The 27,983-nt window shown below is 41.0% G+C and overlaps 1 pseudogene; it reads left to right on the top strand.

Moving 5' to 3' along the window:
- The first annotated feature begins 4,648 nt into the window (after positions 1-4,648).
- Positions 4,649-27,983, top strand: part of LOC132437193 (centrosomal protein of 78 kDa-like) — a 30,320-nt pseudogene continuing 6,985 nt past the window's right edge.

Genomic DNA, 27,983 nt, shown 5'->3' with positions numbered 1-27,983 from the left:
ACCTTGGCCACCTGGCTCATGGTGACGCTGGCAGCTGAGCAGCCCTGGAGAAGGCGATCCTGTCTCCAGGTCTCGCAGAGGAGCTGGGGAGGTCTCCGGACGAGGTGGCCCCCACCCTGGTAAGCTCTGGCTGCCTCCTGCCCTCAGGTCTGAGCAGGCTCTGGCCTCTGGGCCCCGTGGTGGGGAAGGCCTGGCCGATACATACGCAGGGCTGAGGGGCCTGCAGAGCCAGTCCCCAGGCAGGGTGAGCTCTGGAGGAGGCTTCCACAGTCTCCAACAGTCTCCGCATGGTGGCCCAGCTGGTGCCAAACACCTGCCACCCACAGCCAGACGTCCCAGCCACTAGAAAGTCCAGAAGGGGCCCCGCCCTTTGCCTTTGGGCTGGGGTTAACCCACCAGCTGGGCTTGCATGTGACCCCTGCCTCACCCCCTGACCCGCCCGCTCCTTCTCTGTGACACTTACAATGGATATGTCACAAAGCCAGGCAGAGCCAGTGCTATAAATTCAGAGGAGTTAGAATCTAGGAAGAGCCTCTCCCACTTTCACTCTCTGCTCTCAGATCAGGCAGGCAGTACCTCTAATATGGAAGCTATGGACACCACACCTCCTTCACACGCTGTCCTCTTCCATTCTGCTCCTGTTTTCCCCAGCACCCCATTCACTGCTTTGGCGGGCATCGGTGCTTCAGCAGGAAGCACGTCAGACCCCGAACCTATGGACACCACACCTCCTTCACACGCTGTCATCTTCCATTCTGCTCCTGTTTTCCCCAACTCTAGCCTGAGAATGTGCGGAAGCCTGTAGCCTAGTTACGCCAGCTCAGAAAAATGATGAGCACACCTTTTTCCAATCACTTTTCCTCACGCTCCCCATGCCTCATACTGCCCTGCTTCTTTACTCTTTATCCCACAGATACCCAAAGCCCCTTGCCTTTGGGGAGCCGGATTTGAGACCTATTGTCACGTCACGTCCTCGCTTGGCTGCCCTGTGAATAAACCTCCTCTTTGCTGCAAACCTCAGCATTTCAGTGTTTTGGCTTGCTGCGCCTCAGACAGAATGGTTGGGAGCAGTGGTACAGGACTCTTGCATGTGAGGGAAGCTGGTTCCTAGTAGTCACGTTGCGGATGTTTTCTCCTCTCGGGTGGGGGAGCGGCAGACATCCTGCTCTTCCGGAAAGGGAGGAACGCAGGTGCCAAACCCTTGCCCTCAGCGTCACCATCACCTAGGAGCTTGTTAGAAGCACAGAATCCAGGCCCCACCCAGAACTACTGAATACCAGCCTGCATTTAACAAGATCCACAAGAGAGGCATACCCATATTAAAGTTGGAGAGGCACCAAGCTGTCATCGTCTTCTCCGCAGCTAATGAAAACGAAGCAAAGATTCATCCCAAGCCGACTCTGCCTCAGTCACCTGGATATCCCATGAGCTCATTTAATCCTCCCCAGAACCTGCAAATGAGACTGAGGGTCAGAGTGGTCTAGCACCCAAGGTTCCATAAAAGAGCATGACCAAGGCTCACTGGAGCCCAGACTTCCAAAAAAGAAGGCCCCTTAGCACAGCATGGCACCACTGCAGCCCAAACCGTGGGCCTCGAGGGTAGGCCAGACTCCCCACGCAGAGTTAACACCATTCGACAGATGCCCACAGCAGACCACATGGCAATATGAGAAGGAAGTTCTGATTGTGGAATCTCTGAATTTTGAGATTTAAAGAAAAAAATCTGTTTTCGCGGGATGGTTAAAACAGTTCTACCAAGGAGTAAAGAGAGGGCATCTCAAGGCCCCTTCTGGACTAAGAATTTAATGCCTACTTATTGAGAGATGCTCCGTGCATTTGCTCAGCCCTACGTCAAGATGAAGTTCTCTGTGCCCTAGAAGCTTAGATTCTAAAAAGGCCACAGAAATGGGTGAGACCTAAAAAATGCCAGAACAATGCAACGGCCTTAATCAGACTGTCTTTGCTTTGCCTTGCTTACAAGTCACTGACTTGAAACTGAATACGGTGTCATGTCTTTATGTTTCTTGAAGCTTTTTTTTTTTTCTTTACAAAAGATCATATAAAGATTTTCTTCCATGGTAAGACTTTTATATTGTATTTTTCTTAAACTGGAGTGTGGTACATTTACCCTCCATGAGATGATTGCTTATAACTCACCTTGCTTTATTAAGAATACCGCTAGAGGCTTCTATGTCCCTACTAAAAAAAAATACATTTTCAGGCCCATTCAAACCAACGAAAATCCAAGATTTCAGAGCACAAGATAATGAAAATTCTCTCTATCCGTGTCTTTTACTACTTTTAATCTGTTAACAGTCCCTAAGTGTGTCAGATGAAAGGTACTGTCGCGGGAATTGACATCGTTAACAGCATTCCATACAGGTAAGTCTTGATTGTTCCAATTTCTCAAAAAGTTGGACACATTTACCGCCTCTATGACATCTCTAGGGTGTGTGGAAGAAATAAAAAAGAGGCCTGTACAATGTATTTCTCCAAATATACACACAAATAGTTTGCACATACAAACAGGGAAACCTTATAAATAATGTATGGGGAGCAATGTAATGTCGGTAACGGAACTACTCATTTCGAAAGACAACACTGTCACCAAGTGTCCCCTCACCAAAACTGACTGGGAATTTTTATGGGTCGCCAAACCAGAGGTGGAGATTTACAGGAACCTGAGATGTTTGAAAAATGGTTTTGGACGTCCTCCTCGAGGAAGGCAACAAGCGCCATCCCAAATTGCAAAAATAGCTCCAGGTTGACTCCTTGTGTCCTCACTCTTTGTAATGTAACATTCCAACTTCTCCCATCAAGAGGCAGACTTGATTTCCCCACCCTTAAAGTTAGGTGACTTGCCATGGCCAATAGAAGGCAGCAGAAACGATGGTGTGCCAGCTCAGAACTAGCTCCCACGATGCTTCTACTCTCCCTCTCGGAGCACTGCTACCGCCCTGAGCACAAGCCCCAGTTACTAGCTGGGGCATAAGAGGCATGTGGCCCCGTCAGTCCCCCAGCCCGGCTACAGCCAGCCCACAGCTGACCCCACAGGGGTAGCAGCAATTCCAGCCATGATAAGCAGGGTTGTGAGGAAGAATTAAGAGCATAAGCATATGCTATAATTTATAAACCACTCTGTCAACCTACGACATTATTTTTCAAAAGCATTTTTGTTATTTTGAATCCCTGCGTGGACATATTGAAAACAGCACTCCAATGATTGCTGGAGAGCAAAGGACGCAACCTGAAATTGAGAGTAAAATATATTAGTTTATCCAGATTCACATATTTGTATAAATTACTAGAAAATCATCTGAAGAAAAACAGACCCCAAAGAAAATACAGTCCAGGGTCAGCTGGGGAGTGGCTGTGTTTGGGAAAGTGGTCACACCAGGGACTCTTCAACAGGAATGGTAATTTTTCACTTCACACACTGGCTGGAGGACACAGGAGTGTCTGCGATGTTATAATGTGAGCACGTTGCATGTAAAAGCCACTGCTGACCACATCTAGGGGATCTGATGCGTGGGAGCTGGTAGTGGGTGGAGACATCCAGAAGGTGGTGGTAGAAGAGGAATGTTGTACACGTAACGCCTAAGGCCTGACCAGAGGACGACCACTGTTCTAGAAACTGGACACAAATCCAACTTCTACGGCCAATCTTAGAAGACAAACTGAGGCATATTTAAAGTTTTAACACTTTATGTGAGCAAAAATAGATTCAATTCAGGCACCACAAAGCGGAAGAGGTGAGGAGCACTCCAGCCACAGGAGCTGCAGAGATGTTTATTTTAAAAGGGCAGAAGCAGAGCAAGGAAATGACTGATTTGCTATGGCTTTAACGCCTAGTTGGTGGTTTGTGACTGGTTGTCCTCAGCGGTTTTCGTCACCCTGAGGCGTTGACAGGCTTAGATTTTGGTTGGTTTACGTAGGCAGCCGCATCGCTAGAGCCACTGCGGTCTAACGGCCTCCTTGCAGGGTTAATTTACTGACACCAGTCGTCTGAGTCCTTCCTCTCACTCAGTCACTTCACTTCCTACGCCTCAGTTTCTCCTCTGTAAAGTGGATATTCAGTAGTAAATTCTCGGAGTTGTCAGTACAAATAAATAAACAAAGTGATTATTAGTAACCACGATCATGTCCTAAATGCACGGAACACGTCACCGTTTGCCAACCACCGTGTCAAGTCAGCAGAAACTACAGAAATTAAGGGCTCTCCGCAGAAATTCACACACCCGCGCACCAGGTAACGGACCACAGGCAAACGTTCACTCAGCCTTTCCTGTGTCCCTCACGAAGTGCACACTCTCTCCTGGGCGGCGCGAGCACAGACACTTATTGGGAGTTTACTTTTAAAATGCGCTGATACAATCATGTCTCACTTTTGTTTGGATCAGTCAGCAAACGCGTTTTCGAAACCCCAAATTCTCCACACCGCCTACCTTTCGCGCCGTCCTAGTCTCGAAGCTTCCACCACTGCTCCTCAAGCCGGGTCCCCGCTGCGTGCTGGCGCACAGGGCGTTCGCTGACGTCCTCGAGCCCCGCCCCCAAGGTCCCGCCCGGAAGTTTAAACCGCCGCGCCGCGTCTCGCGGGGCGTTGAGGCCGGCGCCAACAGCCGGCGATGCGGGGTCACGGGGTCGTGGCATGGAGGGGGCCGGCGTAGCTGGGGCCCGTGGCCCTGCGTCTTCCGCCTGCTACGTGGGTCCTGCCCACGCTGCGGCGCCGCAGCCGCCGGGCGGTGGGCGCCCGAGGGGCCGGGAGGCGAGCAGGGACCGCCAGGCGGCTGTGGGCATCGTGTCCGCAGCCAGCGTCCCCGAGGCCACGCTCCGGCCATGATCACTCGGTGAAGCTGCGCCGCGACAGCGTGGCCGACTTCTGGCGCTGTGAGGAGCTGTGTGCGCTGCAGGACTCGCTGCCTCTGCCCGCCGTTCGCGCTTCCCTGCGGGAGGGCTGCTGGACTTCAACGCCGACCGCCTCCGTGGGGTTGACTGGACGCCGCTCATGAGCACCCTCTGCCCGTGATCTGTATCCAGAGTTTCTTCCAGCCACGGCTTGGCGAGACAGGTTTGTAGTTCCCGCTTCCAGGGGCCCTCATGTGGGCGCTGAGAAGCGGGGTTTTAGATGGTGCAAGGTGGAGGGTGGGCACTAGAACCGGTGCCCAGTGCCCGGGTGTGCGTGCACTAGACGGGGCGTGCGGCTTAGGACCCCTGCCAGCTCGGTGACCCCGGCCGAGTGCTTTAAGGCTTCTAGGTCTCAGTGTTCTCATCTGTTGCATGGGCTTAACAGGACCCACTCTCTGTGGAGGTTACAAGGTCTCACTCTATTAATGCTTGTAGACTCTACAATGTAGAACACTTAGCACAGTTTGGAGCGTCGTTAATGGTTGCACAGATGTTACCTGGTGTGTTGAATGACTTTGCCTGGTACAGACCAAAGCGATTAGGAAATTGATATATCCCAGCTTCATTTCCTTTCCATTCAAACAGGGCTCAGGAAAAAGAAATTTTTTTTCAATAGTATCCTATAGTGGAAAGAGCACCAGTGTGAAGGCAGCTTAGAGTTTGAATTCCAGGGCTTATGCTCTCTGTGGCCTGGGCAGGTTTCTTTTGCGCTACAATCCCCACACTTGTAAAATGACATTAAAAACCACTCTTTCTGTGGGTTCTTAGAATTAATTAAGCAGGTTATGTGTGTAAAGTATCCTGGTACTTGAATGAGTTGTCAGAACCAAGGACTGCTGGAGACGACGCTTCTGCCCTAGGTAAGCTCCCCTTCTACTGGGTGGCAAGTAAACACAAGCACAGTAGTCAGTGTTCTGGAAGAAGTGAGTTCTGGTGCTACAAAGCATAGAACCTCTTTTTTCTTTAATTTAATTTTTATTTTATATTGGAGTATCGTTGATTTACAATATTGTGTTAGTTTCAGGTGTACAGCAAAGTGATTCAGTTATACATATATCCATTCCTTTTCAGATTCTTTTCCCGTACAGTTTGTTACAGGATACGGAGTAGAGTTCCCTGTGCTATGCAGTAGGTCCTTGTTGATTATCTATTTTATATATAGTCGTGTGTATATGTTATTCCCAAACTCCTAATGTATCCCTCCCCGCCATCTTTCCCCTTTGCAGAGCATAGAATCTTGGAAGGGAAAGTTCAGGGTAGGCTCTTGGAGGAGGTGCCATCCTTTCTAAGGATATGTAGAAGCTCCTGGGGTGGCAGGAGGGAGCAGTGTGTGTCAAAGTTTGAGAAATATAAAAAAATATGGCAAAACTCAGGTACAGGACTGGAACTCAGGGTTTGGGAAAGCAATGAGAGTTGATACTGGAAACCTAGTGGGGCCCCACAGAAAGGGGCCTTGTTTGTCATGTCAGAAGTTTGGATGTTTATCCTGAAGGCTGTGGGAAACACCAAAGAACAGTGAAATGGAATTCTGGTTTAGAGGCTCACTGGGACCTCCATGTGGAAGGCAGTTGATTGGGTGCAGCGTGAATTGTAATCAAAGGGTCCCACTTAAGTTATAAAAGGTGGGACTGGATTTTGCAGATCTGAGAGAGAATGGGTGAGGCCTGGTGACCAGTTAGAAAAGGGAGGGCAGCAAGTGTGGGTGACAGTTTACAGCTGCATCTTTTTGTGAGATACAGAGCACAGTAGAGAGGGATTGGAGGTGGGGAGAGGATCTTACTTGATCTTCAGTGCTTTAGAGGGGCCTGGTAGAGGGGCCAGGTCTGGGCCCAAGATACAAATCTGGGCTTTCTGGAAGGACAGGTGTTTGAAGGCATGGGAGAGACTTAGGTTATCCACAAGAATATCCAAAGAGTCATAGGTCTGAGAGTTTTTTAAGTGGGTATATTTGAGGATGTTTATAAGCTGAGAGAAAGTAGCCAGCAGAGGAAGGGTGTGAAGATCTAGGAAAGGAAATGATTGTTCGTTTGTTTTCGAAAAGCTGAATACTTATCGTGTGCCTGGCCCTTTACTAGGATCTGGGGTTCACACCATCTGTTCTCTCTCCTGCAAGGACAGTTCAATTCATCCCCTGGTGAACAGAAGTCAGATTATTCTTTGCATCCCATTCAGGTGTAAGAACTGTTCTGTACCTCTGAAGGGACTTTACTTAAGCAGAGTAATAAGTTAGAAATCAAAAGAAATTAGAGCTGGAAAGGACCTTAAAGGCCACTGTACTTAATTTTGCCACATATTTTACATTGAATGTAACAAAAATTTATTGTTGAGCCCTTTCTCTTCAGAGTTCCTTCACTGAACTTCCTTTATGTCTTGAATCCAGTGGGGCTAGCTTGTAGATTTTGGCCTCCTCTTAAATTTGCTTCTTCATCCATATTACATTTTGCCCAGACTATGGCAGAAACTCCTGGGTGCTTTCGCAGCTCCTGGGCTCAGCTCCTCTAAGTTCATCTGCCTACTCGGGTTGAGTGATCTTGTAACATAAAAAGCTATGCTTAAAATAATGCTGCTAATGGCTTGCCCACACAGAGTTAGTTCATACTAGCCACCCAGCGTGTGCTCTACACGGAGGCGTGTAGTCTGCACTGTGCTGGGCCAAGCCTCATGGGGCTCTTTTTTTTTTTTTTTGCGGTACACGGGCCTCTCACAGTTGTGGCCTCTCCCGTTGTGGAGCACAGGCTCCGCACGCGCAGGCTCAGCGGCCATGGCTCACGGACCTAGCCGCTCCGTGGCATGTGGAATCTTCCCGGACTGGGGCACGAACCCGTGTCCCCTGCATCGGCAGGCGGACTCTCAACCACTGCGCCACCAGGGAAGCCCCGTCATGGCGTTCTTTGGCCCTGAGGAAGGGGAACTTTCTGGGATCACTCCCTTTGTCTAATTGGTCCTTCAGCAGCGGGGCGCCTTTTTCTAATCAGCGGAGGCACCCTTACTCAGCTAGTGGTAGTCCCAGGCCTCGTCACCTGTGGGATAAAAGCCATGCTCTCTCCCAGGCTTGCTTCTGCCAGCATCTCTATTTTCCTTTGTGTCTCTTCTCACACTTGGACGCCTGGCCTTTAGTCGTCCCCACCTGAAGTATTTACAGTGCCCAGCAGGAGTCAGGCTTGAGTGTCTTTTCACAGATGTTCCTTCTGCAGTTAATGCACCTCCTACTCCAACTCTGCATAGCCTCATCTTTCTAGATTCTACTTCAGGGTTCTCATGAAGCTGTCACTTAGATATAACTTTTTGCCTCCATAGGCACCTCTGTGCATAAAGGTTATGTTTATTTATCTCATGTGATTGAAATTTTGAGTTTATACATCTTCCTCCTTAATGAAGGCTTTAAGGGCAGGAGTCGTTTCTAATCCTTAGCACAGAGCAGATGCTTTTTTTCTTTTTATTTAGGTGCTTTTTAATGATGATAAAATGTACGGTTTAAACCACTCATTTTACAATATTTTTGCTTTAGGTTGTGACAGAAATGAAGTTTACAGAAGTCGTGTTCCTGCGGTAAGAAATAAAGATGTGACCTTCCAGTTGTGTAAAGCTCATGAAGGCTGTGTAAGTGCATCGGGTGCGCTAAGGAACCTGGAGCTAAGTGGGCTAGTTCTGAGAGAGAGAGACTTAACTATGTTAACAAAATTAAGCCTTCATTGTGTCCTGCCAACCTTTGATAGTTGCTTTTGGGGCAAACTAAAGCAATAAAATTTTAAACTGTTCCTCTCCATTAAAGGGATTGAATATTTGGCCACTTTGGTGAACCTGTGTCTTGCGAATTGTCCAGTTGGAGACGGAGGTTTCGAAAGTGAGTTTCAGTCTTGTTTAAGTCTCTTCCCATTGGACTGGTCTCGTGATTTCCTACACACCATGTCTGTCTACCTTTTCCTGTCTACCTTTTCTTGGTGTTGTGCATGCGTGGATTGTCTCCTGTACCTGCTCAAACCTTGGTCCATTCTCATTTGTACCATGGAAGTTTGTCATGCTGGATACTGTCAGAATTAATCTTACTTAAGTTTGTGTTAAGCCACAAACCACACGTTTTGTATATTTCCTGTTTTTTGTGTTTCTTTATATTTTTATGGTTTCTCGTCAAGAAATATTATGGGAAGGGAAATAGCAAGATGTAAAGAGCAAAAAAGTCATCATTCTCTTTAAATTGTTAGAACATCTATCTGCAATCATAATTATAATGCACTGTGGTATGTGTTCAAATAGGAAATATATGTAACGTCCCGTAGGAGCAGCAAACTCAGTGGTGTTGGTGAGGGTGTATGATGGACCTAATCACAAAGCAGGTGATTCTTGATTGGGGTCCTGAAACATTAGTGTACGTTCCCTGTGTCCATTAGTGGTCTGAAGGGGTAAGGAAGCCTGCCTTTCAATTTGAGGAAACAGAGGGTTTGAGGTCCTCCCTCTTCTATTGCTCTAGTATACTGCATAGCAGCTAATAAAATACTGGGTTTATAGTTGACATTTAAATCGCTGATTGATCATCAAGGTTGGCATGTATCATTGGAACTGAAAATCGGAAGAGTCTTATGCTCTTTAGGTTTTTCTTTTTTTTCTTTGTCTCAAAAGTATGTAGTACTTTACTGAGTGGTTGGGAAGAAAGTTTGCAGTATCCAGTGTATTCAGTTTTAGTATCTAAATAGAATTAAACTGTTGCTGTAAACTGGAATAACTTTGTTACTGACAAGCTTTAGAATGCATCAGTTCATCAATTACCTGTTTGGGAAGATTGTAGTTAATGATTTTAAGAATGTGGCTGTAAACCTCCAATTGACTCAAGAAAAGCAAATAAGTCAAGATTGACAAATGTATAGGCTCTTCATCTTACTGTGTGTGTGGGTTTTTTTTTTTTCCTTTTAGTTATTTGGCAAGGTGTAAAGAACTCTATCACTCTTAAGACAGTAAACTTCACGGGGTATAATCTGACATGGCAGGGAGCAGATTACATGGCCAAGATCTTAAAGGTGATTTTATGTTTAAACTTTCATGAAAACATATGTGATTGAAGCACATTAATACATTGACACAGATGGCAGTTAATTTTTGTCTTTTGATACCTGTGAGTGCATCTTTCGTTTTGTTGAAAGAATAAGACCAGTTTTCAGTTTGGGATTCTACCATTTAGTAAAGATAGTCCACTTAATTTTAGAAATAGGAGATTTAATATATAACACATAATAATACTTCTATGTATTTTTAGTTACTGAAAACATTGATTGTGATGCTGTGAAGAAACTATGCCTTTATAGTCTTCAAGATTTAAATGAATCAAGTGTCTATTAGCTGCTGTAGTTTATAAACTAATAAACATCACTACATCGGCAACTTGTAAATACAGTTCTTAATGCCTTAACAACTTTACAGTGGTTATAATTACTGTAGTTAGGCCTAAATTATTTAATAATTTGACATGAAGTCTTTTTAATAGTTTGATGGTGCAGATCAGGGATAGGTAAACTATGGCTGGTGGGCCAGATCCAGCCCGTCGCCTGATTTTTTAAAGAAAGTTTTTTGGAACATAGTGGAACCCATTGTTTACATGGTAGCTATGGCTACTTTCAGCCTACGCCAGTGGGGTTGAGTAGTTGCAACAGAAACTGTATAGCCCACAAAGCTGGAAATGTTTAAATTTAGATTTTAGAAATTGAAAAATTCTTTGAGCCTATACAGGGCAAGTCCATTGACCCCTCGGGTAGAGAACAGTCAAGAACTTGGGTGCCGAAGCCAAATGGCCTAGGTTCAAATTCCCTTTCTCCCTTTTCATAGCTAGTGACCATGGACAAATCACTTAACGTCTATGCCTCGTTGTGAGGTTTAAATGAACTCATTTGTATAAATAGTGCTTGGCACATACTAAGCACTGTGTAAGTGATTGCTGTTATTTCTGCTTGGAGCTTTTATAAGCCATTGTTAATAGGAAAATGACACTAATGATTTTGCTTTTAGAGTGTCAAAGGCACTTTGAGTCTTTTATGTTTTCAAGAATGTAACAAGACTTTTTTGATTTAAAGTCAGTGTTCCCTGTTACCAAAATTGATTTTATGAATATAAAGAATTGAATGTCTTTAAGACAAGACTTGTGGTTAAATGTCAAACCATTATCTTCCCAAGGCACATCAAACTGGCTGTGCACGGTCCAGGCCTCTGAAGTTTGTGTCCACACCCTAGGTAGCATGTAAGATCCATTTTGTAAATATAGTTTTAAAAATAGTGCCTGGGACTTCCCTGGCGGTCCAGCAGTTAACACTCTGCGCTCCCAATGCAGGGGGCGTGTGTTCGATCCCTGCTCAAGGAACTAGATCCCACATGCAATAAGTAAAAGATCCGGCAGGCCGCAACTAAAGACCTGGCACAGCCAAACACAGCCAAACAAAGAAACAAATAAATAAATAAATACTTTTTAAAAATAAATAAAATTCAGTAATGCCTTAGGAGTTAGGAAAAGAAAATATTAGAACCTATTTAGCTTTGTATCATTTAAAAAATATCTGTGTAGTTTATAATGTACCTAAATTATATGTATAGAACTTTGTGTATATAATTTGTTAAAAAATAAGATGCATATTAAAAAGTTTTCTTATGGGTTGCCCAGTCAGGTGTTTGGAGACCATTGGAGGACAGAATGATGAAATTTAGAGCCTCAGCAATGATAGAATTTAGAATCAATTCCCTGACTTAGAAGATAAGGAAAATAATTCTTAGACTGTAATTGAGTTATCCAACTTTACATAACTGTTCAAAAACAGGTCATCCAGTGGCTGGAATCTAATCACTGACCGACTAGAATGTGGGTCACTGGACTCGTAAAGCAGAACTGACTGTTTAATTTCTCAGCTTGATTCTCCTGGCATATATGCGTGATATGTGTGTGTGTAAATCTCTGACATAATAAGCCATACTCAGTAGGCACATCCTGTTTCCTTATTGAAACATCTTAATTTTGTCCCATTAAATCTTTGAAGTATCAGACTATCAGAAGGCATGAAGAAACCTGGGCTGAGAGTCTTCGTTACAGGAGACCTGATCTTGACTGTATGCCTGGTTTGAGGCGCATCGCTCTGAACTGCAACAAGCTCATTGGTGACCTGGGTGCTCGTGCTTTTGCAGAATCTCTTAGTGAGGATTTATGGCTTGGAGGTAAATTCTTAAATTGAAAATACTGAATTTTTAATGTAATATATGCTTAGCTTTTGGCATGATACTGTTGTGATAGGACTTTTTTTAAGGCCTCATTTTTCTGATAGCTTTTATGTTGCTTTTAAACCTTCTCTAAGAGTTACATATATTCTTTACAGAAAATACAGAGTAACAAGAGAACAATTACCTATAAATTTAACACCCAGACATAATCACTGTTCATTTTGGTGTATATATTCTCAGTCTTTTTATTGTTTTCTATAAATATATTTGTACACTTAGAGATTACAAAAATAGAATTGTAGTATACTTGCTATTTCATATTCCTGCTTTTTTCACTTAATGAGGTATCATGTAGTGTTCCATCATATTGATGTCCTATAATCAGTTCTTTGCAATTAGATTGAGACAGTTTGCTTTTCCATGTCAGAAACAATGTGAATACATTATATATACATCTCTGTGTCCATCGGGCTTACTTCTGTAGAATAAGGTACTACAAGTGGAATGACTAAGTGTGACATATTTTTAAGACTTTTCATACACATTGCCAAATTACCACCCAGAAAGGCTATGCCAATTTGTAGTCCACCCCAAGAGTGGATGTGAATGAAGCCTGCCTCTCACAAACACTGGCTGGTAGCACTTTTTAAAAACTGTAAGACTACAAAAATGAGTACCTCTCCCTTTTTTATGCAAGTGGGATTACTCCAAATTTTATAACTTTTTTCAGTTAATTCAGTATGACCATCTTAGCATGTCAGTAAATTTGCATCTTTTTTTTTTTTTTTTTTTTTTTGCGGTACGCGGGCCTCTCACTGTTGTGGCCTCTCCCGTTGCGGAGCACAGGCTCCGGACGCGCAGGCTCAGCGGGAATGGCTCATGGGCCCAGCCGCTCCGCGGCATGTGGTATCTTCCCGGACCAGGGCATGAACCCGTGTCCCCTGCATCAGCAGGCGGACTCTCAACCAGTGCGCCACCAGGGAAGCCTTACTGCATCATTTTTTTTGTGACCCTTCAGTGTTCCATTATATGAATATGCCACAGTGCACATAGCTTATCCGATCTTGTATAAAAGGTATGTCCAGTTTTTCAGTTACAAAAAGTACTCTGATATATATCCTTACCTATATCTCTGACTATTTTGGATCAAAAGGGTATAGACATTTTAAAGACTTCTCTTACAGAATCTTGGCTTAATCTGATAGGAGAATAACCACATTTTGTTTTATTTTGTATTCATTTGATTTACTGGTGAGGTTTACTGGCTGTTTGTATTCATTTGGCTAGTTGGTTAATTACACCGGGTGTCCCTTCTTCTGTAGTGACAGTTTATAAGGGTTGTATCATATGCTGTTAGATCCATATGTCTGACTTGCTATTTCTGTATGTCATGGGGCGTTGAAAGACTCTAGTTATTTTAATGTGATGGTCCACTCAACACTTAAATGACTCATGATAGTTTCCTTTCATGTAATATTTTTTAATACCTGTGCTTTTGCGATGATCCCTTTTGATTAAATGAGTAGGTTGTTCAGCCCCAGAAGTACTAGAATTCATGATCATTTGTTCTGGTTTTTGTCTGACCTTTTACCGCAAGAGTTCTTGACCATCATACTTTCATGATAGGTTTTTAGTGTGTATTCTCTATACACACATTGTTTGAATTTGTTAATTGTTTGTATCCTAGAAAACAGTACTTTTCTAATGTTGTACTTCCCTTATGGTTTGAGCAGATAATTTACTGATTAAAGTGATTTATACTTGTAAATTGTTCTTATCTCTACTCTGAATAGAGGTGAACCTAGATACTAAGCCTGCTTCCACCAAGAGCATTATTTGCTTCTTGTGCAACCTCTGAATTCTTGCAAGGAGTACTTGATTCATTTGTCAGTTTCACAAGTAATTTTTTTAATACCTTCTGTGTGCCAGATACAGGTTTAGGCACTACTGATAAAGCAGTGAACCAGACAGACAAAAGTCTTGCCCTCATGGAGCTTACATTCTAGTGAAGGAGTTGAGATAGAAATTAGTAAAGAGATAAGTAATATAATTTTAGAGAGTAGGAAGTGCAAAAATATCTTAATGTAAGAAGAGTGAGGGGGGCAGGTAGGACTCCATTGGACAGGTTAGTTAGGGGCCAGCTTCACTGGAGAAGTGGCATTTGAATGGAGACCTGAATGAAGAGAGGAGCAAGCCATGGAAGATCTGGGGTAAGCACATTCCAGGACAAGGGGGCAATGAGTATGCAGGCATGTAGGTCGGTGGAGTATTTAAGGAAAAGCAAGAAGGCCAATCTGGGCAGAGTACTGAGTGAAGAAGAATGTGGTGTGACATGAGGTCAAGGAGCTAGCCAGGGGTCTGCTCTTGTAAAGTCTTGAAGGCCAGAGTAAAGATGTGGATTCTTCTAAATGAGTAGAGGGTTTCGAACTGGAAAAAGGCATGATCCAAATAGTATCTGAATAAGGTGACCTGGTATAGAGAATGGACTTGGGAGGATAAAGAAGAGAAACAGGGAGACCAGTTAGGAGACTATCACAGGGGTCCAAATAAGAGATGTTTATGGCCTAGGTTAGGTTGGAAGTTTGCAGCAAGTGAAAAGTGGTTGAATTCAGGTTGTGTTTTCAGGGTGTAGCTAACAAGACCTGCAGATAGATTAGTTGTGAGGTATGAAGGGAATAGTAACAAGGAGACAAGTGGTTGATGATTATGTGTGCAACTGGGTGGTATCACTTAGAAAAAGGGGGCTGATGGGAGGAGCAGCTTTTGAGGGAATATCAGGACTTTGATTTGTTATCTTAGATGCCCTTTAGGTATCTAAGTGTCTGGACAGTGCTCAGACTGTACTTTCTATCCAAAGGTATCCAAAGCCACTTTAGATGCAAAATGTTTAAAGTTGACCTTTGTTGCTGCCAAAATAGTAGCCATTGTGGGCAGTCTGCAAGATGGCATCTTAGGTTTCTGAGGAAGAAATTAGAATACACAAAGGGGTATTAAGTGTATAATTACATAATGTAGATTTCATATTTAAATTTATGGGAAAAGCAATAATTAGTTGGCTTTTGGTTTTAAATGGAAATAGCCACTCACTGGGAAATAATTACTCTAACTTCAATTCATTTTACTTTAGATCATTCTGTGATGAAAGCAATTATCAAAAAAGTTCTCCAGATGGAAGGAGTGCCAAGTCAGACATACATAACATGTTTCAGTTCGCTCGGAAGAATTTCTCTTTAATGGCTTGTTTTTCTTTCTTTCTTAAAAGAAAATTATCAAGGTACTTTCTGCCATCTTAAAACTAAGTTTTTAGTCAAATCAAATGGCTTTTCTGTTTTTGAAAATGTTGTGTGATGCTTTAATTTAGGTTCCCAGAAATGCAGATTGAAAACCTTTTAACTTTTTATTTTCTGGAACTTATTATCGTTAGTCACAAATAGTCTTTTTTTTTTTTTTTGGTGATAAGAATGAATAGCAGGAGCAGCATTTGTGAAACCAAATCTAATATGAAACTGACTCTTTCTTGTGAGTAAATTTGAATTTTGAAACAGCAAAACAATAAGGTTTGATATAAAGCAAAATAAATATTTTATGTTTATGATCTGCCAATTTCCCAGAAAGAGTTTTCTGGTGACTTTAGTTATATACCAGATACATTAAAATCACCAATGGAAAACACATCTTTTATTCAGGTTCCCTCTGAAAGTTTTAAAAATTTGTTGACTTAATATCACTGAACGGTTCACTTTAAAATGGTTAAAATGATAACTTTTCTGTTTTGTGTAGTTTACCACAATTTTTTTAAAATGTGTTGTTTGAAGATTTTTGGGTTTTATAAAGGTATTGTATTAGCATAAAAATGAAAAATTTAAAAGACCACCTCTAATTGCATTATCCTATCTAGCAATATTTACATTTTTATTTTCTCTTCCTGCTGTCTATAAACATAATTCCACATAACTTCAATATAATTTGCCATTCTTTTCATACTAAATTTAAATTCTGTGATTCATAGTTATACTTTTTAACATTGTATTCACAAGGTTTCATTGAGTTGGTCAATTTTTTAAATTGGTGAACAAGGGCTTCCCTGGTGGCACAGTGGTTGAGAGTCCGCCTGCCGATGCAGGGGACACGGGTTCGTGCCCTGGTCCGGGAAGATCCCACACGCCGCGGAGCGTGAGCCGTGAGCCATGGCCGCTGAGCCTGCGCGTCCGGAGCCTGTGCTCCGCGACGGGAGAGGCCACAGCAGTGAGAGGCCCGCGTATCGCAAAAAAAAAAAAAAAAAAAAAAGGTGAACAATTGGAAATAATCTAAAATAAACTATTGTAAACATCTTCATATACAGCTTTTTTTTTCTACTTAAAGATGTATGTTTTTGATTCTCTGTTAATCAACTTGCTTGGACAATAGTGTATTAAATAAGTTGTTAAGAGTGTTTATGAAGTCAAAAGAAAGCTTATGATTGTCTGCCAATTGTTATTTCAAGAGAGTGATATTTGAATAATCAAATAGTACATACAAAGAAGTTAAGATTTGTGGTATCACACTAATTAGATATTATTATTAAAAATTTATATCATGTGTACAGTATTCTTAAAATAGCTAAGTTGACTTTTGCTATGATATTAGAAATGGAAATATATATATTAATAAAGCATGTATATTAGGAATTCTGTAAAATTAGTACCTGGTGGTATATAATAGGGCATCATGGAATGAGAAGAAAACAGTTAAACGTTTTTTTTTTTATTTAGCATGATGAAACAAAGTGGAAATATAACTGAAATATACAAACTCATTGAGCTATTTTAAGAGTAATTTTATTTCTTGGGCTTTTTTTTTCTATTTGCCTCAGTTATTTGGAGACATAGAGGTAAGCCAATCAGTATCTGGGTATATACCTAGATCCTGGTGAGTACAGGGTGAAATAATGGTGTGAATTGTGTCACATTTATATTGTCATTATGTATGCCTAAAAACAGATGGGAACTTTTAAAGCATTCTTTTTTTTTTTTTTTTGCCATACACGGGCCTCTCACTGTTGTGGCCTCTCCCGCTGCGGAGCACAGGCTCCGGACGCACAGGCTCAGCGGCCATGGCTCACGGGTCCAGCCGCTCCTCGGCACGTGGGATCTCCCCGGACCGGGGCACAAACCCGCGTCCCCTGCATCGGCAGGCGGACTCCCAACCACTGCGCCACCAGGGAAGCCCCAGATGGGAACTTTTATTAGAAATTTTTTTTATCTCCTAACAAGAAAAGTGTAATTTAAAAAACTTTTAATACAAATGTATTTGCATTCGTTTCTGAAAGTAAAGGAAGCTAACACATACAAACCACATGCATACAAACATTTTTTTGACCGTAATTAAGTTAAAAAACACAATAAAATAGCACAAAATGAACTGAGCTCCTATATATTTTTAAGAGGCATATAAATCACACAGGATCGTGTGGTGATTATCAATAAGCTACACTCTATGAAATATTTGTCCTATATTACCACATACACTCCATTTTACCCTGCATCCTAATGCTGCTAAACTATAGTAGAAAGCAACAGCATAGCACAGGGAGATCAGCTCGGTGCTTTGCGATGGCCTAGAGGGGTGGGATAGGGAGGGTGGGAGGGAGGCTCAAGAGGGAGGGGATATGGGGACATGTGTATGCATATGGCTGATTTGCTTTGTTGTGTAACAGAAACTAACACAGAATTGTGAAGCAATTATACTCCAATAAAGATCTATTAAAATAAATAAATAAAATAACAAAATATAGTAGCTTTGAAGGATAAATATAACCATTTTAACCTATGATGTTTGTCTTCAGTAAATTCAAATTAAATATTTAAATGTGAATTTTAATATGTGGCTTGTTCTAAATAAAATATTAACACGTAGGTCTAGTTTTTGCAACCAAATATTTCATATAAAGATACTTGCCTCTTTACTACTGAAATATAGGATAAGTCTCCACATTTCACTCTTTTATCCAGTGGGTTTCATTTTTTTGTGTGTGTGATTTCTGTATGAAATCAAAGGAGCAGTGAAGGTTGACAGGCTTATAGGAGAGTAACATTGACTCACCTACCACCCAGCAACTTGCAGCCTTATAACTTTTATTGTTTTTACATAGAAAAATTCATCTTAAATTGAAATTTTGGTCTAATTCTGAAGATTCTGTTTGGCAGAAGTCATGGGTGTATCTGTGTTTCTGTGTCCTTGAGATTCAGAAATGCCAAAGATGTTCTAAGATTCAGTAAACTTGAGTGTTTCTGCATAATACATAAAATGTATCATACTTAGGGATTATTTTAAAAATTTATTTTTGCATTTCTGCACATCTCAATACTTTTGTTTTAGTTAAAATAACTTGTTACTGTAGAGAACTTACATTTTTTAAAAATGCTGGCTTATGTAAAATCTTTGTACAAAACGATCCTCTTTTTAATGGCCTTGGCATCATTGTCAAGTGCCTGTTTGATTCCTCTCAAAGTGTACACATGTGACAGTTGCTCTGTAGACCTTTGGTGCATCTTGATTCCTTCTTTTCATGCTTTGTCAAACATAGGCTTGGCCACAAAGCAACCTGTAAGTAATGGAAGGAAACACTCTGCTGGTAAAGAATGTTATGGTCCTGAACCTCTACCACCTGGTGTGTCTGGTTTCCGGCCGTGGCGTACTGCAGAACATGCAAAAAGCAACAGGTAACGTGTTTGCATTCCCTGTCTTTTTCAATCATTCAGAGTCCTTTATTTTGGAACTTCTGTTATGTGAGCGGTCTCTGGTGCTTTCTATAGAGGAAAAAAGATAACTCACACATGGCTTCTGCCCAACGAGCCCTCTAAGGAAGAAAAACAAAAAGTAATTGGGAGTTTCAAGTTGTTTCTCAAGTGTCACAACAGAGCTAACCCCGTGGGAGTCTTGAGGAGACTAAAATTATCACCAATTGTGCATGTGAGAAAAGTTTCATTAAAGGCAGGTGTAGTTGCATGAAGCCCTACAGCACAGAAGTAGGAATTTGGATATGTACGAATGGGCAAAAAGACATTTTAGACATGGGAAATAGTTTAATACGGAATGGATGAAAATTATGCATTAGACCGATTCTAAAACAACTGGCTTATTAACTCAGTAAATCAGATTTAGTGAGTCAAACTAGCTTTACCTGATTTCTTATCCAGGGGATAGCTGTTCATAGTAATTTTTGTCACAGAACAGTAAATAAAATGGTTGAACTATAGCTTTAGGCTTGCTAAGTGAAATAGATTGCTCTAGATGATTTTCAAGTGACTGACTTGGTAGTATTCACGAAATTGGGGATTAACAATTGCTTAAGAAAACAAAGAGAATTGATTTTAAATAGTACTTGAAGTAGTTACTGTGTAAAATATCTGTCCAGTTGCTCATGTTAAATGGATGTTTGTAATCCCCATTGGACAACCGACTACTTTTTTGCAAATGGTAATGTGAATTGCTGTTGCATAAACTATAGTGTTGAATCCCCAGTCTTTGCACTTGAGTTTAGCAACTTTGTGGTTTCCTATCTTCTTCCTGAGACACTTAATCTCAGGTCCATCCTCCTCACACAGGGTGGTAAATTAGAGAATGATTAATATCACCATTTAAAGAAGTGAGACTGAAATCTCAAGCATCCTGAACATAGGAACTGAAGGGGCCTCTCAGCAGTTCAGAGAGTTATTACCGAGCCAGTCACCTGAATTCTGTTCAGTTTTCTCCATAGCAGAGCCCTCCAGGTCCTTGTTTTGAGCTTATTTATTTTTATACACAATTCTGTGTGGATACTGTACATAATAGTAAATAGTTGTATTAACTGGGTTTAACTGGTGATGTATTTACATGAAGATCTAACTTCGTTTTGTTGATATCTTTTTAGGGGCTTTCCATTCATCAAAGCTCGTGATGTATGTAATCAGTTGCTGGTGTTTAGCTATCATATTTATGATATATAGGACTTGAATTGGGAAAGGTGGATGGTCATTCTCCTTGCTTTTTAAACTGACAGAGCCTTACAAGAAGCATTTCCCTCTCTGAAATAAATCCATGTAAAACATGTTTGGTCGCTCTCCCAATGCAACTGTGTAGTTGTGTGGATTTGGCACACAACTGGCAACCTTGTGGTTATGCCTGTAAACAAGGAAGCCTGTTTTCCAGTCCGCAAATCAGCTGTTACCCAGTGAAACGAACTTGAGTGCCATTTCTGACCCCCTCACATGGAGCTCTCATACTGAAGAATGTTCACATGTTTTCAAGAAACGTTGTTTGCGGGCTATATGTACAAATTCCTGATCTGAAAACCAATATAAAGCAACATCTCCCAAACCTCTGCTCTCTCACCAAGGCCACACACATTCCCTCGCTTATGGCCTCATGGCAAGCTAATACTGTCAGTATCAGATTCTCCTTCCCAGTGGTTCTGGGAGACTGCATAGTTGCTCTGTGAAAGGCACCACTGCTGAGGTTGAGAGAAGAGCATCTTGGGTGTCAGTCCTGCCCTTGCATGCCCAGAGAGAGAGGCGTGCACCTCGTTCTCCTGTTACGGTTTTCCTGTGCTGCAGGAAATGTCTTGTTGTCAAAATGATGTCCTAGTGACTTGTCTTCTGCGTGGTTATATAATCCCAGCACACTTCTTTATGATCTGTAGACTTTTATGGGGTTGTGGCCAGGTCAGGTTTTAAATGTTTGGAACTGTCCTATTGAACAACATTGCAGTGGCAGTGAATCTTGATGGGAGAATTGTATTACTGTTACCCTAGTTTTGGCTTAAGTGTGGTGAGAAGATGAAATTTTTGATGGGTTAGTTTTAGTTGTGTATGTGTATGTGATTTCTTTTTTAAAATTCTAATGTCTGTTATTCCCAGCTTAGATATGTTGACTTTCTGATTATTCATCAGTCCCTTTACTGATGTATTTTCCTCTGAAAAACTACATTTTCTTCCAGACTGTTTGTGTCTGATAGTGAAGAATAAATTTTTCATTTGCAGTATAAAGTTGATCTGAGAAAAAATGTTTACCTTGGCTCTTCACTTGGCTTCTGTGAAAGAAACTTAATAAAATAATATGGGCAATTCCCATTACTAATCCTAACCATGTACAACAGAGGTCTGTACAGTAACATAGCAAAAATAAGTTCCTGTAATTTTACTTAGTCATTGCCTGTTTTAGACTAAGGAGCAGTGAGAGACATTTATAAATAATGATACCTCAGATCACTTTTGTTAAATGTCCTCTAATATTTGGATATTTGGATCTGGCTTGTGTTATCTTTTTTCACAATCTTGTCTTCTTTCTTTGCACTTTAGTGTAACAACTCTGTGATTTCCTATCTTCTTCTTCAGACACTCAGGTCCATCAGAATTTCCTGTGACTGTGACAGTAGAGAGTCCTTCCTCCTCAGAAATCGAAGAGGTCAATGATTCCTCAGAAAGTGTTCAGGAAGAGCCAGAGAAAATCCGTTTGAAACAAGAAGCACTGCAGGTACAAAGTTATCACTTTAAAGCTATAGACAAGGTTATTTTTCAAATGGAAGCCTGATTGCAACACGGCACAGCTTGTGTGAGGGTTCTGTTTTCCCCTCCCATCTGCATTGTATCCCCTTGAATGGTTCCTTAAGCTTAGACCAAGGTGAATGGTGGACATTTGAACTCTAAGAAATAAAAATCAAAACATGTCGTTAGTAATATATTTTCCTTTCCTTAGAACCTTAGTATATTAGATTTAGGGAGAACCTTAGTGATCATACGATAAAGAAATTGAGTTCTGAATGAATATAGTCAGCTGATTCAGTGTTCTTGTTTTACAGATGAGAAAATTGACAGGTCTAGCTGAACTCTGTTTTTATAAGAGGAAAATATGGCCTCATTTTAAATAAAAGTAAAAAAAAAGTTTTGATGTTGATATTCTCCTTTCCTAAAATAAAAAATATCAAGAAGCTACATTCTATTACCAACTAAACCTGACCTCTAATGTCATTCCATACTTTTGTTTGTATGGACAGAAAAGAAAAATTGATTTTCATAAGAAATTTTTGTACCTCAAAAATAATATATTTCTTTTTTTTCAACTTTAATGCAGAGCTGAACATTTCTAGTAAATAAAGGAACACCATTTGGGGGGAACCTTGTCTTTGTGCTACAAAGTTCATGTTTAATTTTTAAAAAGTATTTAATGTGATTTTCTTTTCATATGAAACATGAAACTTGACAGGTTTCAGAACTAATTATTCCATTATTGTAGGACTATGGGAATTACTCTTTGATTTTCAAAAGAGAAAGCTAGATTTTTATTTTTTTAATTAAAATTAATGATAATATAGAGAAATTTTAAGAAAAGAACTTAGAAAATTATGAAATGTTAGAGTAGGAGAAATCTATAGTTCGTGTAGGGTTACCCCCTTTCGTTTTATAAATGAGCACCTACAATTTGTAGCACGTAGTGGTTTATTAGTAAATGGCAGAGTACGACAAGGCCCTAGAGCATCTAACCCGCCTTCCTTGTCATTTTAGATGTGATGTATTCATTTCCTTCACGAATAGACCAGGAGATTGTATTTCTAAAAGCAATGATAGACACTGGGGAAGACCAAGAAGTTTAAACACTGGACCACAGAATAGCAGATTCAGAAGGCACTGAGAACCCTTTTAGCTCTTCTCCATTTTCACAAGACACTACAATGATGGTATCAAAGGGTTTAAGTATATAAGCCCACAAGAATCAAGAGGTTTCAACATAGTTTTGAAAGACGGAAGACAAGTGGAAGAGTGTGAAACTGAAGCAGTAGAACAGAGGGAAAGCATCACCTAGAATATGCACAGCGACCACCTGCAACTGAGGAGGATTCTGACCCCACCTGCAGAAGTAGGCCCATGCTCAGATGCGCATGTAGGAGAGAGGGTGGAGTTAGTTAAAAGTGTGACTGAAATAGGGGAGCTCATTGAAGGGTTGTGTTTGGAGGAGTGGACTCCCAGCCCCGCCCTCACACTCCTGAAATGAGATGATTTCATTTTGAAACCAGTGAAACTGGCAAGAACTAGGGCAGCTAGTGTGAGTTTTTACACCCTAGAAAATTGTGTTTGGGGGAGATCCTATTACAGTTACTCCCCGCTTTTTCCTGCATAAGAAACCAATCAATCGTTGACTTCAGGGAGCTTTCTGCACTCATTCTTAAATAGAAAATAACTCATTTGCGTGATAGTTGAGTAAAGCTTCCAACGTGAGAGGGGGAAAAAGAGTGAAAACGTATCCTAGTAGGACCAGGGACAATTTAGGGAACAAAATAATTTAAGAAAAAACCCTAATTAGTATCCTGAGAGAGGTTTAAAAAGAGCTATAAAAAAGCTATAAAATAAGATTAGGGTGTTAATTAAAAAGAGAATGGTCAGAAAGCAAGAGAGGTCTCTTGGAAATGAAAATATGGTTGCTGAAATAAATTCAGTAGGAATTTAAAAATTTTCTCAGTATATGAAAAAGAAAGACAGTGGAAAATGTGATAGAAATATGTTAGAGAGGCTGCATCTGGGAGATCCAACATGTTACTATTAGAAACTCCAGACCCAGAACAAAAATGGAAGGAAGCTGTCAAAGGGCAACAAAATTCCCCACAGCTGAAAGTAGACATCAGGCCTCAGATTGAAAACAGTTACGCAAGATGAGCAAGAATAGACTCATACCTAGGCACCCTTCATTGTGAAACTTTAAAATACTGAAAAAATAAATTAAAATAGAATAAAATACTGAGAGGATACATCCATTCCAGAGAGAAAAATACTGGCCACCTAAAAAAAAGAGTTAAAATCTGACCTTATCATACTTGTCATCAGCACCATGGATCCTGGAAGGCATTAGAAAGATACCTCCAAAGTTTTTCAGGCACATAATTTTCACCCTGGGGGTTTGTATCCAGCCAAACTATCAGTCGTAAGTGGAGGCTGAAGAAGATATTTTGTACACAAAGAAATTTGAAAATTTGACCTCCTGTGCTACACCTTAAGCTATTTATAGAAATAATCCAGCAAAATGAGGCAATAAACCAAGAAGGAAGGTAATAGGGGATTCGGTGCAGATTGCAGCTAGTCTAGAGTGGAGAGGCTTCTATTGATTGTGTGATTGAGAGCTTAGAAACACCTTGAGGCATATTGTACTTACTTGGTATTAGGCACTGTTGGAAGGGAGGAGGGAGAGGAAGAGGAGAAGGAACTTGAACTCCAGAGGACAAAAGGCTATATGGACATAAACATGAAGCAAACTAAACTATCATTGATTTTTAACGTACTATTGGTGAGGAAGAGAAGAATCCACTTAAACTTGACACTATAGATGTCCCCCTTTTCAGTGACACACAGGGGTAATGACCACCTGTCTAATTTGTTGTCCAAACCAGAACTTGTCCAAACTCCTTACACTTCAATAGTGTAAGGAGGCGCTCTAATGCTGTAACATCAGGACAACAGGTATAAACTGGAACAGCCCAAGGCGGCTTGGGGTATGTGGTCACCCTGCACAAGGGCAGTGACACTGGCACAGTATGGAACAAGGTGTAGTCTGTACACAGAGACACAGTACATCTGCAGTGGGCAATATTAATTTAATTGTAATAATGGCAATACTGTCTTGGTTTGCAGCTTTTATCGTCAACTTGCATGTAATCACTAATAACTAAAGTAAACTATACTTAGTATGTATTAGTATTAAGTTGGTATGTACTGAAATGTATTGTGTACTAGTATGTACTTAGTATGTATTAGGCTCTAAGTGTTTTTGCATATATTAACTCATTTAATCCTCTGAATAGCCTTATGAGGTTGGTGCTAATATCATTCCCACTTTTTTTTTTTTTTTTTTTTTTGCGGTACACAGGCCTCTCACTGTTATGGCTTCTCCCGTTGCGGAGCACAGGCTCTGGATGCGCCGGCCCAGCGGCCATGGCTCACGGGCTCAGCTGCTCCGCGGCATGTGGGATCCTCCCAGACCGGGGCACGAACCCGTGTCCCCTGCATCGGCAGACGGACTCCGAACCACTGTGCCACCAGGGATGCCCCATTCCCACTTTTGAGAACAGGTAACTAAGACAGGGAAGGAACTTGCCCAGGCTGTACCTATTTTAATGTTGGATTGAGGCTTTGAGTTGAGGCTTTCTGCCTGTTCTCTTAAACCTTACTCCTTACTGACTCTCGAATAACAGAAGACTTAACTGCACATAGAACAGAATATAAATTTCAACTTTGACAACGTAAAAGCTAGGTTTGGAAGGTAGACAGGAGGTAGAAAAAAGGGAAGATGGTATGAATGTCCTCATTTTACAAAGCGTGACATTGAGAGAGTTTATAGTTGATCAACAATGTAGGTTTTTAAGTATATCACTACAAGTCAAAGAGATCATGAGCAGTGGAATAACTCATGATGACATAACTTTACAGAGCAGTGTGGACATAGGAAAGAGTGTAAAGGAACTAAACCCTTACTTAGTAGTAAGTTAGAAAGTGAACAGATAATGCCTCCAATTTAGTGAGAAAATAGTCATGTAAGAGTATTACTTGGAAATGGAGAAGAATTCAAAATAACAATAGTTGGACCTCCCTGGTGGCGCAGTGGTTAAGAATCTGCCTGCCAAGGCAGGGGACACGGGTTCGAGCCCTGGTCCGGGAAGATCCCACATGCTGCGGAGCAGCGAAGCCCGTGCGCCACAACTACGGAGTCCACGCTCTAGAGCCTGCGAACCACAACTACTGAGCCCACGTGTCACAACTACTGAAGCCCGCGTGCCTAGATCCTGTGCTCCATAACAAGAGAAGCCACCACAATGAAGAGTAGCCCCTGCTGGCCGCAACTAGAGAAAGAATGCACGCAGCAACGAAGACCCAACACAGCCAAAAATAAATAAATAGTAATAAAAAAATAAATAAAAAATAACTATTGATGTAAACCTCATGAAAAAGGAAATCCAAACAGCCAGTAAACACAGAAAAGTGTATGACTTCATTAATAAGAGAAAAGTGAGTCAAAACCAAGGAAACTACATGCCAATCAGATTGACAAATACATAAATAAAGTCTGGTAGTTTCAGGTATTGTAGACCTGAAGTACTATGAGAATCTTCTACCCTGTTTATACTGGAGTATAAATCGACACAACTACTTTGGAAAGCATTTAGCACTCTCCATCAACTGAAGGTACATAAATAGCCTGTGAGCCAGCAGCCCTCACCCCCGCCCTGTGTAAATGCACCAGAATAACCGGTACAGCAGGATTCCTGTCCATGATTTGCATTAGCACAAACTGAAAACAAACCAAATGTCCATTGAGTCAAAAATTAAATAAATTTTGTGTATTCGTACAGTGGCAACACTATCCAGCAATAAAATTGAATGAACTAGAGCTACAGGCAGCAATGTGGATGAATTTTTTAAACCAACGTTGAGAGAAAGAAATAAGATAGAAAAGACTTCATATACTATGATCCTCTACATAAAGTTAGATGTTGACAAAACTAAACTCTTTTGTTAGGGATGCATGCAGGTTAAAGGAAATGATTGTCAAGAAGTGAGGATGGTGTTTAACCTGGAAGAGGGAAGGAGCTTGTGATGAGAAAAGGATATGGGGGGGGGCGGTTTGAGATGCTGACAAGTATCAATACTTTCAGATTCGAGTAGTGTTTATGTAAGTATTCTCTTTTTATTTGTCACATTGACAGTTTTGTTCTGTGCACTTCTCAGTACACATATCGTATTTTACAATTAAAAACCTGCGTAAAGAATCGGTCGCTTCTTGAGTGCTGGATGTGGGAGTGGGATGAGACCATTTCATTTTAAGCCCTTCACTACTGTTTGCATTCGCATGTTCATTCATTCAGCATTAATTGAACATATTCTGTGTACCAAGCACTCTTCTAATTTTATATGTGTTTTAACTCATGTAATCCTCACAAGAGCTCTGTGATATGGGAGCTTATCTCCATTTTATAGATGAGGAAGTTGAGGCCTAGAGTTATAGAACTTGTCCAAGGTTATATAGCTAATGGGTAGTGCCAGGCCCATTTGCCTCAGAGAATCTGAATTTTTACAATATAATCTAAAAGAGAAATTTAATTACTAATTATAAGCAAAAAAATTGCACATTAAAGAAGATGACACGTTTTCATCTATCCAGTTAGAGAAAAACACACAGTCTGTCTTTCACACACATACATCTTGTATTGGCAGGGATTTTCCTTATTAAGCAATTATTTATTGACCGTCTACGCTGTGCTAGGCACAGGTGCTGGGGGTAAACACTTAATAAAATACACCCCTATCTTCAAATAACTTGCACTCTAAGTGAGGAAGTAAGCCAACAGTTATAGTAGAGGTTATATACCAAGTGATACATCGCTGATGGCAGTGTAAAATCTCAGAAATCTTTTGGAAAGAAGTTTGGAGACAGGTACCTCAGAGCCTTAAAAATGTTCATTTGCTTTGATCTCAAACTCATTTTTATGGATTTATTGTAAGAACGTTATTCTCAATATGGAAAAAAGCTTTCATGCATAAAAACGGTTATTGTCTGATAATATTGAAAAGTTGGTAAGAATTTAAATGTGTAAAATGGTTAACCAGTAAACCCACTCAGTGGAATATTTTGTAGCCCACAAAAAAAAATCACGGTTATGAATCCCCTGATTATATGAGAAATGATTGATTTCAATGTTAAATGGAGAAGAGTTGAACATAAAATTTGATATCCAATATGATGGAAGCTTTGTCCCAGAAAAATCACCCTAGCCAGTGTACAGAAGGGAGGAAGGAGAGCAGATGACAGGAAGGAAAATTATTCCAAAGCCTTATCATTAGTCTTACTTAAGTAATAGAATATCAAGCAATTTTACTTTCTAACTTTTTTGG

This window comes from Delphinus delphis, chromosome 14 (assembly GCF_949987515.2).
Source record: "Delphinus delphis chromosome 14, mDelDel1.2, whole genome shotgun sequence".
Taxonomy (NCBI): Eukaryota; Metazoa; Chordata; class Mammalia; order Artiodactyla; family Delphinidae; genus Delphinus; species Delphinus delphis.
This window is presented reverse-complemented; position numbering and strand designations above follow the sequence as displayed.